This window comes from Bufo gargarizans, chromosome 5 (assembly GCF_014858855.1).
Source record: "Bufo gargarizans isolate SCDJY-AF-19 chromosome 5, ASM1485885v1, whole genome shotgun sequence".
Classification (NCBI taxonomy): Eukaryota; Metazoa; Chordata; class Amphibia; order Anura; family Bufonidae; genus Bufo; species Bufo gargarizans.
Genome location: NC_058084.1, coordinates 402,593,826 through 402,609,681, shown reverse-complemented (window position 1 = coordinate 402,609,681; position 15,856 = coordinate 402,593,826).

The window sequence follows — 15,856 nt, the reverse complement described above, 5'->3', positions numbered from 1 at the left end:
TCCTGCTTATCCTGCCATACTGAAAATCCAACAGCAGGATGGATCAATTCGACAGGTTGATGATCCGGGAGAAGCCGAGGCCTACTTACTGCTCCCAGATGGAACAGAGCGAGAGGTGGGGGCAGCTGCATCACCGACGGCTTTGGCTACTATGTATCCTCGACACCAGGAATGGGCCCAAATTCCATCAGGGCCACCATCTAAATCCCAGAGATCACCGAAAGCTCAAGGCCCCCTCACCGGGAAACACTATAAAACTTCCAGAGGGAAATTATACAAGCTTGGTGTGCAACCGGAGGGAGCACATCCATGAGTTTGCAGTATAAGGGGACTTTACATGAGAAGACCACACGGACACTTTTCTCAGCATCGGTTAAGGAGGTGAAACCTGTTGCATTATCATCGACGCGGTTAGGTTCTGCTGCGAATACTAGAAAAAAGGAAGTCACATACGGAGATATGTCTAAGTTGTAGTTTCTTTATTTTTTTTGTTTCTCAAGTTTTGGTTCTACTGTGTTAAGGGGTGTCACTATAGCATGTCATGGGTACTGAGTCACGAGGGAGTTTCTGCGCTGGGAGGCATCGCCTTTTTGATAGGCAGTTCTTGTGCAGATTTTTGCCTAATGAAGATGCTTGATCGGGACATGGGTCTTCCTGCAGTGATAGAATATGAGAATTATTTCCTGGAAAGTTAAGGGGTTGCGCTCCCCGAATAAGCGCATGAAAGTTTTGTGACATTTCAAATGTTTAAAGACAGACATAGCACTTCTGCAGGAGACCCATCTTCTGAAGGAAGACTACTATAGAATGAAAAAGTTGTGGATTAGATCAGTATATGGCTCCACAGCGGTGGAGGTCAAAGCTGGGGTGCAGATCTTCATGGGAAAACACCTCTCTCATGTTGTGCATTCGGTGGAAGCAGACGATATAGGGAGGGTGGTGCGGATGCATATCTCTCTGCCTTTCGGGGACTTGAGCTTGTATAACATATATGCTCCAAATCAGGGCCAGGTTTTTTAGACTCTATATGCCCTATTACAAGACATGCATCTGACCAAAGCAGTGGGTGGGGACTTTAATCTGGTTTGGTTATGTGTTCACAAGAAGATAGGAGACACAAAGGCAATAAGGGCAAACATACCAGCTTGGCAGACTTTGTAAACACCTTGTCCCTTAGGGAAAGCTGGAGACTCCACCATCTTGAGGGGTGGGAATTTAGACATTACTCGTATGCACTTGAAACTTGGTCTCACATACACTACCTGTTTTTTGTCTCCAGCGGCTCAACGAAGAGTATCAGCCATAGTCATGGGAGATATGGTAAAATCAGATCATTCTCCCCTGCTTCTTGACCTTGAGGATCAGCACCCTAGGGGAAGAGACTTTGTGTGGCAGTTCCCGAACTATCTTTTGCAGAATGAAAACTTTATAAAGGTACTGCAGGGCTGGTGGATGGAATATGTAGATTGTAATATGGAGCATATACACTCACCAGCACTGTTTTGGGAGACAGCAGAGGCTGTCCTGCGAGGGCGTCTAATGGCACATTTCTTCTATAAAGAAGCTAGCAAAGGTGAACTTTGAGAAAGTGAGCAATGCTTTGAGGATGGCGTACATTGACTTTCTCTCAGCGCAGACCCAGGTCAATAAAGAAAAATGTGCTCAGGCTCAGAGAGACTTTAACATATGGGCCGACAGGAGGGAAAGTATAGGAAGGACTCGACTTGAGGCTGAGCTACATAAGTTCAGACATAAGTCGGGGAGGCTGCTGGTTTCGCTTGCGAGAGTTAAGCGTCCAATGACGCACATTAAAAGTATGTGCAAGGGGCACAGACCTAAACACATAAATGGCATACTGAGTAATTATATGGCCCGGTTTTATTCGGAGGGGGGATATACGGAGGGACAGGAATTCTTGAACGCAATCTTTACCAAAGATTACTAATGAACAGCCTATTTCTTGGAATGCTCCTCTGACTGCAGCAGAGATTCCGGCTACTATAAAGTCCTTTCTGTCCGGAAAGACTCAAGGCCCAAACGGATATACTCCTGACTTCTATAAAGCAATGAGTGCCTAGGTTGTCCCAGTACTCACCACTTTATTTTCTTCCATTATGAAGGGGAATGGATTATCTGACCACGTGAACACTGCTTCATTAACTTAATCCCCAAGGAGGGGAAGGATCCTGAGGATCCATTTTTACATAGGCCAATCTCACTAATAAACCAGGATTTGAAAATACTCTCCAAATTGCTGGCTAATAGGTATTGTTGGCAATGTTGGGTGCGACTAAGATCTCCGACATATATGGGGAGGAGCCCAGCCATTGTTGCACTGGATGCCGAAAAGGCAATTAACAATGTTAGCTGAAGATGGATAGATTAGATCTTAGATGCCATGGCTTTTTAGGGGATTATTCCACACCTTTCTTAAAGGACTATATACAGTTGAAACCAGAAGTTTATATACACTATATAAAAATATACATTTGCATATTTTATCAATATCTGACATGAAATCAGAATAAACCTTTCTTGTTTTTGGTCAATGAGAATTACCATAATTATTATAATTTGCCAAATGCCAGAATAACTGTAACGGTCATGTCCACACACACACACACACGGGGGAGGATAGTGACTACTGCGCTCCACCCTCACCCCTGGACCTGCCTACTTGCCACACTAGTCCTGATGACAGGGGACAACTGGACGGCAGTCCCTAACTTAGGATATGTGCAGGAAAGACAAATAAGACAAATAACGGATAGTGAACGGACCGGGACAAAACCAAGAGAGCAACGCAGTACAGAGGGATAAGCAAAGAATGGTCAGGAGAAGCCGGGGTCAAATACCAGGAGAGTAGAGAAGCACAACAGGAGTCCGCAAAGAATAGTCAGGTGGAAGCCGAGGTCAAAATACCAGGAGAGATGCGCAGTACAGGAGGAGCAGGCAAAGGATCGACAGGTACCAGGATCAAGTAAGTATGCAGGTAACCAACAAATCACCAGGAACCTAAATTAACAGGCAACCTGTGGCCAGAAGGCTGCCTGTTAAATACTAGTTAGCTGGGGTCATGTGGCGTGGCCAGCGTCACATGACCCGCACCAGGAAGTACAGTTGAGCACCGAGTGCCCAGCTCTGTGCTCAGACCTCGCCTGGTTGCTGGGGGAACTGGGGACGCCAGCCGCGCGGAGAGACATGCGCGGCCGGTCCGTCCCCTATCACCAAGGAGACGAGGACGCTAAACAGAAACGGGACGCCGGCGGCGCTGAGGAGACCGAGCCTCCCGGAGTCTTGTGACAGTACCCCTCCTTTTATTCAGGGCCATTGGACCCAAGCCTTCAGGCCAACGGCCTTTCAGGGTGTTCTAAATGAAATTTGCAAACAAGCCTAGGAGCATGAACCTCCCTAGCAGGTATCCAAGATCTCTCTTCAGGTCCATACCTCTTCCAGTGCATCAGGTACTGCAAGGAGTTGCGCAGCTTCCTGACATCCACTATTTTAGACACCACATACTCAACAGCATCATTAACAAGAACCGGTGGAGGCGAGGCTTTCGATGGTACTACCGGTTCAAAATATTTTTTAAATAGAGATTTATGGAACACATTATGAATGTGGAATGACTCGGGCAGCTCCAACCTAAACGATACCGGGTTAATCACCTCCGTGATCTTATGTGGTCCAATAAAACGAGGAGCAAACTTTTTAGAATCTACCTTGAGAGAGAGATTCTTGGAGGACAATCTTACCTTATCCCCAACCTGAAAATTTACCCCCCTTGAACGTCTCCTATCGGCCTTGAGTTTCTGAGAACTTTGAGCCTTTTCTAGGTTCGATTGAACCCGGGCCCAAACTGTGCACAGTTTGGAGGAGAGCTTATTCGCCTCAGGGTTAGAGGAGGAGACGGATAACCTAGAATGAAAACGGGGATGGAAACCATTGTTACAAAAGAAAGGTGAAACCCCAGCAGAAGAATTAACATGGTTATTCAAAGCAAATTCAGCCAATGGAAGAAATTTAACCCATAATTGCTGCCCATCAGCAACATACAACCTCAAGAATTGTTCCACAGACTAAGGCGTTCAGTCTGCCCATTACTCTCAGGGTCGTAGGCAAAGAAAAAAGACAATGAAATTTGACATTTTTGACAGAAGGACCTCCAGAATTTGTACACAAACTGCACACCCCTGTCAAACAATATTTTCCGGGATAATATGTAATTGAACAATTTCTTTCACAAAAATAGATGCCAGGGTTTTGGCATTTGGGAGTTTAGACAGGGGAATGAAATGGACCATCTTGCTAAACCTATCGACTACTACCCAAACCACAGTCTTACCCTCCGCTGGCGGTAGGTCAATTATAAAGTCCATAGAGATATGGGACCAGGGTCTACTGGGAATGGGTAGGGGTCGTAGGTTACCAGCAGGGCAAGTCCTAGGTGTCTTGGACCTGGCACAAACCTCACAGGCTGACACATAGGACTTAACGTCTCTAGTTAGAGTGGGCCACCAATAACACCTATAAACCAGATCCTTAGTGCCCTGAAAACCTGGATGTCCACAGAGGGCAGAATCGTGACACTCACCCAACAGCTGGAGACGAAATTGTACGGGAACAAACAACTTATCTGTTGGGGTGGATACCGGTGCCAGATGTTGATCAGCCTTAATGCGAGCCGAGATATCCTGGGTAAGAGCTGCTATGAAGATATTTGCTGGTAGGATGGATTCAGGTGGTGCCTCAGTAGGTTGAAAAACATGGAAGCTGCGCGATAATGCGTCCGCCTTCACATTTTTTATGGAAAAATCAAAACGAGTAAAAAACAGAGCCCATCTGGCTTGACGGGGATTCAAACTCTTAGCAGACTCGAGAAACATAAGGTTTTTATGGTCAGTGATAACAGTAACACAATGCTTTGCCCCTCCAGAAAATGCCTCCACTCCTCAAATGCCCATTTAATGGCCAGCAGCTACCTATTCCCTATGTCGTAGTTTCTCTCTGTGAGAGAAAATTTCCTGGAAAAGAAGGCACACGGTCTCAGGTTAGTGAGGCTAGCAGGACCTTGTGAAAGGACTGCTTCTGCGCCGTCCTCGGACGCATCCACTTCCACAATAAAAGGTCTCTCCTGATCAGGCTGGATCAGAATGGGAGTGCTACTGAATGCCTTTTTTAATGTTTCTAATGAAGAAATGGCCTCAGTAGACCAATTCTCCAAATCCGCCCCTTTCTTAGTAAGGTCGGTCAACGGTTTAGCAATTACAGAAAAATTCATAATACATTTACGATAGTAATTGGCGAAACCTAAGAACCGTTGTAAGGCCTTTAAGGATGAAGGTCTTACCCATTCCTTAATTGCTAGCACCTTACCAGGATCCATCTTGAAGGCGTAAGGAGTCAGAACATGCCCTAGAAACAGTATCTCCTGTACACCAAAGACACATTTCTCTTGTTTAGCGGATAGCTGATTCTCCCTCAACACCTCTAATACTTGTTTAACATGAGACACATGAGATTCGAAATCAGGAGAGAATATCAAAATCTCCTCAAGATGGACAATAACAAATTTACCTAAGAACTCCCTAAGAATATCGTTCATAAAGTTTTGGAACACAGCTGGGGTATTGCTGAGTCCAAAAGGCATCACCTGATATTCAAAGTGTCCTGCCGGAGTATTGAACGCGGTCTTCCATTTGTCTCCCTCCTTGATTTGGATTAGATTGTATGCCCGTTTCAGGTCAATCTTGGAAAACCAGGTTGCCCCCAGAACCTGGTTAAATAAATACGGAATCAAAGGGAGGGAGTATCTATTCTGGACAGTGATTTTATTTAATCTCCGGTAATCGATACATGGCCTAAGACCACCATCCTTTTTCTTAACAAAGAAAAACCCCGCTCCCATAGGAGAGCCAGCAGGTCTATTATGCCCTTTACCAAGGCTCTCCTTAATATAATCTTCCATGGCCTTGCGTTCGGGCTTAGAAAGATTATAAATTTGCCCCTTAGTAAACTTGGCCCCCTCTACTAGCTCTATGGCGCAATCATAAGGTCTATGGGGGGGATAAAACCTCCAGAGTTGGTGATGAGAATACATCAGAATATTCCCTAACAACTGTGGGCAATGTATCAGACTTTTCTGAGACCCCAGCCTGTACCACGGACAAGCACGAGTCACACTTAGGTCCCCATCTTACCAACTCCCCCTTGGACCAATTTATAGTGGGGTTATGTAATCGGAGCCAAGGCAACCCTTAAACAACCTCAACCGGTAAGTTCTCCAGGGCTAAAAGGGAACATCTCTCAGAGTGGCATACACCCACGGTTAGAGAAATCTCTGAGGTGCATGACCTCACCGTACCACCAATCAGGGGAGTAGCATCAATAGCCATGAAATGGATAGGAGTAGGTAAAGCAAACATTGGAATACCCAATTTCACAGCATACTCAGAGTCAATAAAGCTGGCCGCTGAGCCAGAATCAATAGAGGCCTTACCCGGCCATTTATTTACCCCTAGAGAAATCGTTATGGGTACCAAAAGCTTACATTTAGAAAAATCAGGGTGTACCTGGTTTTTAGGTTGCCTTGCCTTAGGAGACTTGACAGAGGACCTTCTTAGGACACTGGTTGATCCTATGATCAGGATCTCCACATTAAAAGCACTCTCCACGTCTGCTGCGAAGATTCCCTTGGGTCATGCCAACCTGCATGGGTTCCTCGGTGGAGACTTCAGTGTTGTCTCTGGGATAGGCCTCTGGCTGGACCACCATCTGAGAAGAGAACTGTCGTTCCTGCAGTCTCTCTCTAACCCATCAGTGTTGGACAACTAGGGTCATCAACTCTTCTAAGGTCTCTGGGAGTTGATAACTGACTAGAAGATCCTTTAAAGTATCAGACAGACCAGACCTAAACTGACTCTTAATGGCTGTTTCGTTCCATCCTGAGGGGACACACCACCTTCTGAATTGGGTGCAATACTCCTCCGCAGGTAGATTACCCTGAACCAGTGCCTTTAGAACCGTCTCGGCTACCAGAGCCCTGTCTGGTTCATCATAGAGGGTACCCAGGGCCTAAAAAAAAACTCCACAGAAGTCAAGCAACTGGCGCCAGCAGGTAACGAGAGTGCCCAGTCCTGGGGATCACCCTGTAGTCGGGAAATGATAATGCCCACGTGTTGACTCTCGGGGCCAGAGGACACGGGTCGCAAACGGAAGTAAAGTTTGCAATTCACTTTAAAGGATAGAAACTTCTTCCGGACTCCAGAAAAAAGGTTCTGGGAGCTTAATCTGGGGCTCAAAATGCGGACTGGAGGCCTGAGGAGTGGAAGAACCTTGTCCTAGCTCAAAAGACCGGAGTTTCTCCCCTAGCTCCTGCACCATCTGCGTCAGGTTAGAGGTCTGTCACCAGAGGATTCATTATACAGTGATTATTGGGCCTGGTAATCTGTAACGGTCACGTCCACACACACAGGGGGAGGTAAGTGACCACTGCACTCCACCCTCACCTCTGGCCCTGCCTACTTGCCATACGAGTCCACTATAGTAGCTCAAACGTTGTGGTTAGCCCTATTCACTGATGACATAGCATTATTTATGGCGGATCCTACTAAAGATACGGCCAAGGTGATGCACGCACTGAGGGCTTTAGGGTCCTTCTCAGGACTTCAAATAAATTATACAAAAAGCAAAGTGCTTTTCATACAGGGTAAAAACCCTGGGGGACAAGCCACCGATGTTGAGAGGATACCAGTAGCTAAATCCTACATTACATATCTGGAAATAAAAATAGGAGCTACTTTGGAATCGGTTTATAGACTAAATTATGTTCCATTGATTTCTAAGATACGGGAATTGCAACAGTGGCATGATCTCCCATTATTATTAATGGGTCATAACCACCTACCTAAAATGATGTCTATGTCCAACTTGTTGTGTCCCCTGAAGACTATTCCCCTATTGCTTAAGCACACAGATGTCAATAATCTAAATATAGCCTTCACAGTGTTCCTTTGGCATGGACGACGTCCTAGAATCAAGCTGCATAAACTCATGACTACAAAAGAACATTGTGGCATAGCCTTTCCAGACATTAGAGGGTACAACTTGGCGTGCATGGCTAGGCATATAGCAGACTGGATTAATAGGAGTAGTCATTACTTGGCATTGTCATTAGAAAGAGGCTTCTTTTCATCTTGGTCCCTAGCGGTGCTTTTGCATGCTAGGTTACAGTGTATCGCCTTGTGGATTAAACAGTCTGTACTTATAAAGGATACTATAGTGACATGAAGAATACTTAAGAGACGGTACTGGTTATCTTATAGAATATTTAAACATCTTCTGTTATGGAATAACCCGGAGTTTATACATAGCCATACCAATAGCCTTTTTATAGAGTGGAAATCTAAAGGGATCACACTAGTAAGACACTTACTTCACGACTCTGAGCCCAGATGGCTCTCCGGTGAGGAGCTAAATTTTCATTACGTCCATTTCAGACTATTCAGTTTTTCCAGATTAAAGCAAAATTTATATCTAATCTAGTAGTAGTATATAAGGAAATTAACCAGAATGTCTTGCATAAAAGTCTGGAACTGGGAGGGGGTAAGGTGTTAGTATCTTCTATCTATTATAGAATGCAGAAGTAAAGCACCTAGATAAACCAGACCATTTGACATATTGTCCTAAATTCGGCATGGGGTACACAGACTTATACCATGGGCTCTGGACATCCCCGAAGAGCAAGCAGCTTTGGGAGGGGGTGGCTTGGATGTTCAGAGAGATGTGGGGGTAGAGGGTGGAGTTAACCCCCAACTCTTTCTTTTCCACTTTGAGCAGGGGGAGGGTTCAAGGATGTCTCTTCCCAGTCTGGTCCACTCAGTATGTATGGTGGCCAAAAGATGTATACAGCAGAGGTGGTTGCCAGCGGAGATACTCTCAATACACACTATTGTGTGTGATATCCTTTAGTGGGTTGTTAGATAAATAGTGCATTTAGTTAGTGAAGGATTATCATAAAATGCACGCCAGATATCCAACTGGGGATTCCAGTAGAGATGAGCTGATATAAGGAAGAAAAATTGACTCCACCCAGTGCTGCGAAAGTAGGAGATCGAGAGGTGTACTCTTCTTTAACTTTTTATTGGAATGCGTACAAGGCAGTGCGTTTCAGGACTGAACCGGTAACCCCGTTTTCACCCAGGCAGCCTTTCTGACATGAGCATTGGATAATTTCTTGCTCCGAAGCTCTCCCTTACCCTGCGCTAAATCACTCAGGGCAAAGGCTTTTTCTGGAGATCTGGTGACGTACTGGACTCTCCATGGGAAAAGCTAGGTGGAGGCTTCCGCCTAGCAGTGAGTCTGGTGATGTCACCGGCACTAATGGGTGGGATTTAGCACTGCCCAAGCCTGTAAAATGGCCAATGCCCTAGCCATGTAAAATGCCTCTAACTGGTAGTATAAAAAATATAAACAAACAGCCCTTGCCCTGCACGATCAAGCGCCGGGCAAGGGAGAGCATCAGAGCATGAAATGTTACAATGCTCATGTCAGAGAGGCTGCCTGGGTGAAAACGGGAATATGAAGTTCTGAACCGGGACAACCCCTGCAAACAGGAATAAAATGTCTCACTCTGACATGTTGCAGGTCATAGGTAGTGATGGTTAAAAAGCATAAGAGTTGAAATCAATAAAAACTCATATTCAGTGCCTTGAAAAAGTAAACATACCCTTTGAACCTTTCCACTTTACACCTACACACCTAAATGTATTGTATTGAGATTTTATTTTACCAACACAAAGTAGCAAGTATTTGTGAAGTGAGAAGAAAATGATACGTGGTTTTCAAAATTTTTAATAAATAAAAATCTGGAAAGTGTGGTGTTCATTTGCGTTCAGTGCCCCTGAGTCAATACTTTGTAGGAACACCTTTCACTGCAGTTACAGCCACAAGTCTTTGGAAGTTTGTATCTACCAGCTTTGCACATCTACAGGCTAAAATATTTGTTCATTCTTCTTTCCAAAATAGCTGAAGTTCAGTCAGATTGGATGGAGAGCGTCTGTGAACAGCAATTTTCAAGTCTTACCACAGATTCTCAATGGGGTGTAGGTCTGGGCTTTGGGCCATTATGACACATGAATATGCTTTAATCTAAACTATTCCATTGTAGCTCTGTGTGTTTAGGAACCTCCACCACGGTCTCAAGTCTTTTGCAGCCTCTACCAGGTTTTCCTCCAGAATTGCCCTGTATTTAACTCCATCTATCTTCCCATCAACTCTGACCAGCTTTCCTGTCCATGCTGAAGAAAAGCATCCCTACAGCATGATGCTGCAACCACCATGTTTCATGGTGATGTGGAGTGTTAGTTTTCCACCACACATAGCGTTTTGCATTTAGGCCAAAAAGTTCAACGCTGGTCTCATCTGACCATAGCACCTTCTTCCACTTGTGTCCCCTACATGTATTGTGGCAAACTGCAAATGGGACTTCTTATGGCTTCCCTTTAAAAGTAGTTTTATTCTTTGCCACTCTTCCATAAAGGCCAGATTTGTGGAGTACACAACTAATAGTTGTCCTGTGGACAGGTTCTCCCACATAAGCTGTGCATCTCTGCAGCGCCTCCAGAGTTACCATAGGACCTCTTGTCTACTTCTCCTTCCCTGGGCTGTCAGTTTAGGTAGATGAGTATATGTTGGTGGCCCTGTGGGTTATTCCAGATTTAATTATTCTCCAAGTGGACCATAAAAACATAGGCATAACTTGGGGCCACCAACATACCCATTGCAGTCCCTTTTAACTGCAGAAAGTAAAGGCATTATTGTGAAAAAAGGCTATCCCTTGTTCCTTTCTAATAGTAAGATCATTATAATGGGAGGATCAACTATTGAGGCCTAGTTGGTGTTTAATATTGCTATATAAAACTTTTACATCCAAAATTATAAATAAGAGGTCTTCTGACCAATGGAAGCTTCTCAAATCAGCAATCAACTGAGTGGGAACCAGTGGCATACTAAGGAGGGGAGGGGGGGGGCGGTCCGCCCCAGGGGCTGGCTCTCAGGGGGTGCCAGAAGCAATGAGTGCTTCCATCAAAACAGATGGAAGTGCTCATTGCCGGGGCGCTCGCCTCCTTCAGGCCGACGGCGCACAGAATGGTGAAGCAGGAAGACTTTTCCTCGCTCCACCATTCAGCCTGCAGACACAGGTCGCGCAGCCAGCCTGTGTGAGCAGAGCCTGCAGCCCGGAAATCGGCATAAGCTCTGCCCACATAGTGCTGCAGAGCGATCTGTGCCTGCAGGGAAGAGAGGTATGCGAGCTTCAGGAATGGGACAAGGTGAGTAGTTACTGTGTTTTTTTTATACAGAGGGGGCACAGGCTTTATTACTATGGAGGGGCACAGAGGACTTTATTTCTATGGAGGGGACACAGAGGGCATTATTAGTATGGAGGGGGCACAGAGGACTTTATTACTATGGAGCGGGCACAGAGGACTTTATTACTATGGAGCGGGCACAGGGGGCATTATTACTGTGAAAGGGGCACAGTGGGCATTATTACTGTGAAGGGGCACAATGGGGATTTCTACTATGGAGAGGACACAGAGGGCATTATTACTGTTAAGGGGTCATAATGGTCATTATTACTGTGAAGGAGCACAATGGTCATTATTACTGTGAAGGAGCACAATGGTCATTATTACTGTGAAGGGGGCACAATGGGTATTATTACTATAAAGGCGGCACAGTGGGCATTATTACTATAAAGGGGCACAATGGGGATTATTACCGTGAAGGGGGCACAATGGGGATTATTACAGTGAAGGGGGCACAATGGGGATTATTACAGTGAAGGGGGCACAAATATGGCATTACAACTGTGAGAGGGGCACAATGTGGGCATAACTACTGTGAGGGGGCACACATCTGTACAATACTACTGTGAAGGTTGTACAATGAGGGCAACACTACTGTGAGGGGGTACAATTTTTTTTTAAGTATTGGGAGGGGTGCCAGAGAAAGGACCCGCCCCAGGTGCCAAACACCCTAGGCACGCCACTGGTGGAAACCTTCAAATAGCTTGGTAGATTCACTACATAGATCTGTAGAAGCAGATCCATATAGTGAGATAAATGTGCTTTGGGAGAGTGAATGCTTAAGATGATCGGCTTCCCACTGTCAATCTAGTTTGTCCACTTTCAGTATGGGCATTGGGACCACAAGACTGGTGCCTGATGCTTCCATGGACCGTCCGAACGTCCTTTCGTCTCTGTCTCTTCAAATAAGTAGAGCTCATCTTTTCCAGCCTTACTGCAATGTCTCAGGACATGATGGTGCTGAAGTTCACTGACATAACCATAGCAACCAGGACACTTTGAGCGCTGTCTCGGCAGCACATGAAGCGCACATGATCACTTGCCTCTCCTGACTCCATCCATTATGTATTCATATTGAACATATCTTCCTGGCCCTCTGCATATTTTTCAAACATCACCACCTTTTATCATCTTGTATTATCTGCTCTGACTCAACATCTATTATAACTGTATTCATACTCTTCTCTATTGGTTTATGTATATATATTTATTTTTTTATACACATTATGATGCCCAATATGAGTTTTTCTTGATTTTAACCCTTATGTTTTTTAACTGCCACCACCTGTGACCTGTCACGTTGAGCTTCTTGTTGACATGTAAATGTTCACGTTCCGCTATTGCTTTTTTACTGTGTGAAGGCCTGAGAAAGGGACCACTCCAGTCACGAAACACGATTCCTTGTATACATTCCAAATAAACTGTTAAGAACATGCTTCTCGACCTCCTTTCTTCGACAGTGTTGGGTGAAGTCCCCATTCATTGCTCTGCTAGATTTATATCAAGCTGGCAGCTCAAAGGGAATGTCCTTTCTGCTGTAGCTCTCTCCCTATCACAGCTCAGGAGACAGTTGAAGGATGAAACAGCATGTGCGGCCACCTCAGTGGGCCAAGGAAATAAGAAAAAAACAAACAGCAGGTGGAGCTATACAGATACATTTTCTTGAATAACCCAGTGGTTATGCTACATTTTTAACTATGATGAAGTATTCAGATACAGGTGCTGGTTTAAAATATGTTTCATGGGACAACCCCTTTAATGGACAGGAGTCTGTCACCTGAAAATTTACTGATAAACCAGGCACTATGCCTTGTAGGGCTATATCAGCTGAATGATAATGATAACTTTTAGGCAAGACAGCTATAGAGGAACCTGGTCCTGTCAATCAAGAAGGAGGGGGGGGGGGGGTTTGGGCCCACCTGCAGTGCACTTAACTGCTCATTTGCATATACATTAAAAGTACTTTTTCTGTCATGGAGGCTCTGAACAGAGTGCCCAATGCAATCCATAAAGAGTACCAAAGTCCATTGGTTCTGAGAATCAGTGGTCCAAGCTTGTAGACCTATCTGGGTGAAAATGCTTTGGCACTATATGAAACACTGCGGCTCCCTCAGATTTTTTCCTGTACCATAGCCACCCAAGTGATATGTAGGTATCTCTTTCTTTCTTCTGTTCTCTTCACAGTGCTTTAAAGGCAGTGGAACGTGCTGAAGAAGCTTTGATTTGGGGGATTCTATATCTCCTTATGGAGAGTGCCTAAACGGCGAGAGAAGTCTTATTAGCCAGTCAACACTCCTCTGGAATTCTGGGAAGAGGGTATGCCAATGACTCTGAGCTATAGGATAGCTTCCTTACAGCTGGTGGTATTAGAGGCAGAGCTTTCTGTAGTGGCTTTGGTGATGGTTGCTTATTTCTTTTGATCACTTGCAGTTCCTACAGTCAGAACTCCAGTGATCAGCAAGTGATGGCACATCAATGATATGCCACCATTTACTACAACTATAACACAGCTTTGAAAAAAATATTGCTCAGGTCAAGTGCTGAAAATCCAAACAAGCAGTAGGAGATGATGCATTTTGGTGATGGTAATGTTAATGTGTTTCATTTAGCTTCTCCAGGATCACAGTATTTTAAAGGGGTATTCCCATCAATGTCAGACTGGTGCAAGTCCCAAATCTGAGACCCACTCCTTTCTCCAGAATTTGCTCCTTGAAGTGAAGGAGAGCCCACTGTGAAAGCACAGTCGCCCTCCATTCACCGTTATGGGAGTTCTGAAAATATATGAGGCTGCTTCTGGTAGTCCCATAACGGTGATTGGAGAGGTGGCCATGCATGCGCAGGTGTGCTCTTTATTTACTGCTATGGGCCTTCTGAAAAAAAGTGCTCTCCACTTTGGGGGCTTCATTCTGGAGATAGGAGAATATTCTAGAGGTGGGACCCGCATCTATCTGACATTGATGGCATATGTTAGTGGCATGCCATCAATGTCTGAGATGGGCAAACCCCTTTAACAAACCAGGGATTCATCTATTTGTAATTTTCCTAAATATAAAGTAGTGACTGCAAAGGGTAACCATTATCAGCAACTCCCACAGGTTCCCATTCTTACTATTGCAGATGTCGATGTGTAAATCATTTGTAGAAAAACGAATAACTGAAATAAATGAGTCTCCAGAACTCTTATTAACGACGGCAATGGCCATTGTTATTTCCTACAGTCTCCCACACACTGGCGGTATCTCCAATAATACATCTCCGTCTATATAACCATTGATTGCTTTCTTCATCACACACCTAAATGTGACAATCCTTCCCAGAATGCGTGTTGAAATACTTATTTTCAAGCTGCTATTTTGGACAATGTCCTGTGTTTATACCTAGCTGTGAGAACAATAGGAATCCCATTCTCAATTGAAGCAAGCGCGTTTGCCAAACTGCTTGGGTGATCGTTGTGGTGGGATTGTGTAGGAAGATCTAAATTGATAGAATTGAATCACACAAGTTAACATTTGTACGTGACTGCTGTTAGCTACTGTGCTACATTGTTACACAGCACCGGGGAAAAAAAAACTCTCCTGAATGAATGCTCTATAATATGATTCTAAAATAACTCTGCCAAATTGCTCCTGACTTCCCCGCTGAGTCATTTAACCTGCAGAGCACTTGTGATTCTTTCATTCTGTCCCTTGGAAGTCAGAACTGCCACAGCCGGAATCTTTTAAGTCTAGCTCTCCCATAGATGTACATTGCTTTCTTTGTTCAGAAGCAGCTTCACAGCGCAGCTAATCCATGTTTTTCATTTGTTGCCGGTAATTGTCTGCTTCAGACATTGGCTCTTCCTGCTTTCCTAAAAAGGGTGTTCCAACCACATTGAGCCTTCGCGATTTTCTAAAGCGGGTGATCGGAGTAAAGACATACACTATATATTATGAGGACTGTAAGGCCCCACATTACGTAGGGTGATATTTCTAGATATAAGGATGAATGATGCCACTAGAAAATCAGCTGGCTTCGGACAAATTCATAAAGACTTAAAGGGGTTATTCCATGATTAATGTAAAAAATGAAAATCCGATATCTTTTTAACAAAGCTAGAACCAGCCCTGTACCTCACATGGATCTAGAGGTCTCCCCATTCATTTCTCCAGTTGCTCTGCTAAATTTATTGCAAACTGGCAGCTTAGGGAGCGTGTCCTTTCTGCAGGTGGCAGTTAAACAATGGATCTGAGCATGTGCTTCCATTTCAGTGAGCAGGACAGAGAAATTAGAAAAGAAGCAAACAGCAGGTGGCGCTATACAGATAGACTTATATAAAAAAAAATATATTTTTATATATTTTTTATATATAATATAAAAAATTTAAATCCAATATCTATATATATATATATATATATATATATATATATATATATATATATATATATATATGCGTAAATGAAAATCCAATCTCTTTCTAACAAACCTAGACCCAGCCCATTCATTGCTCT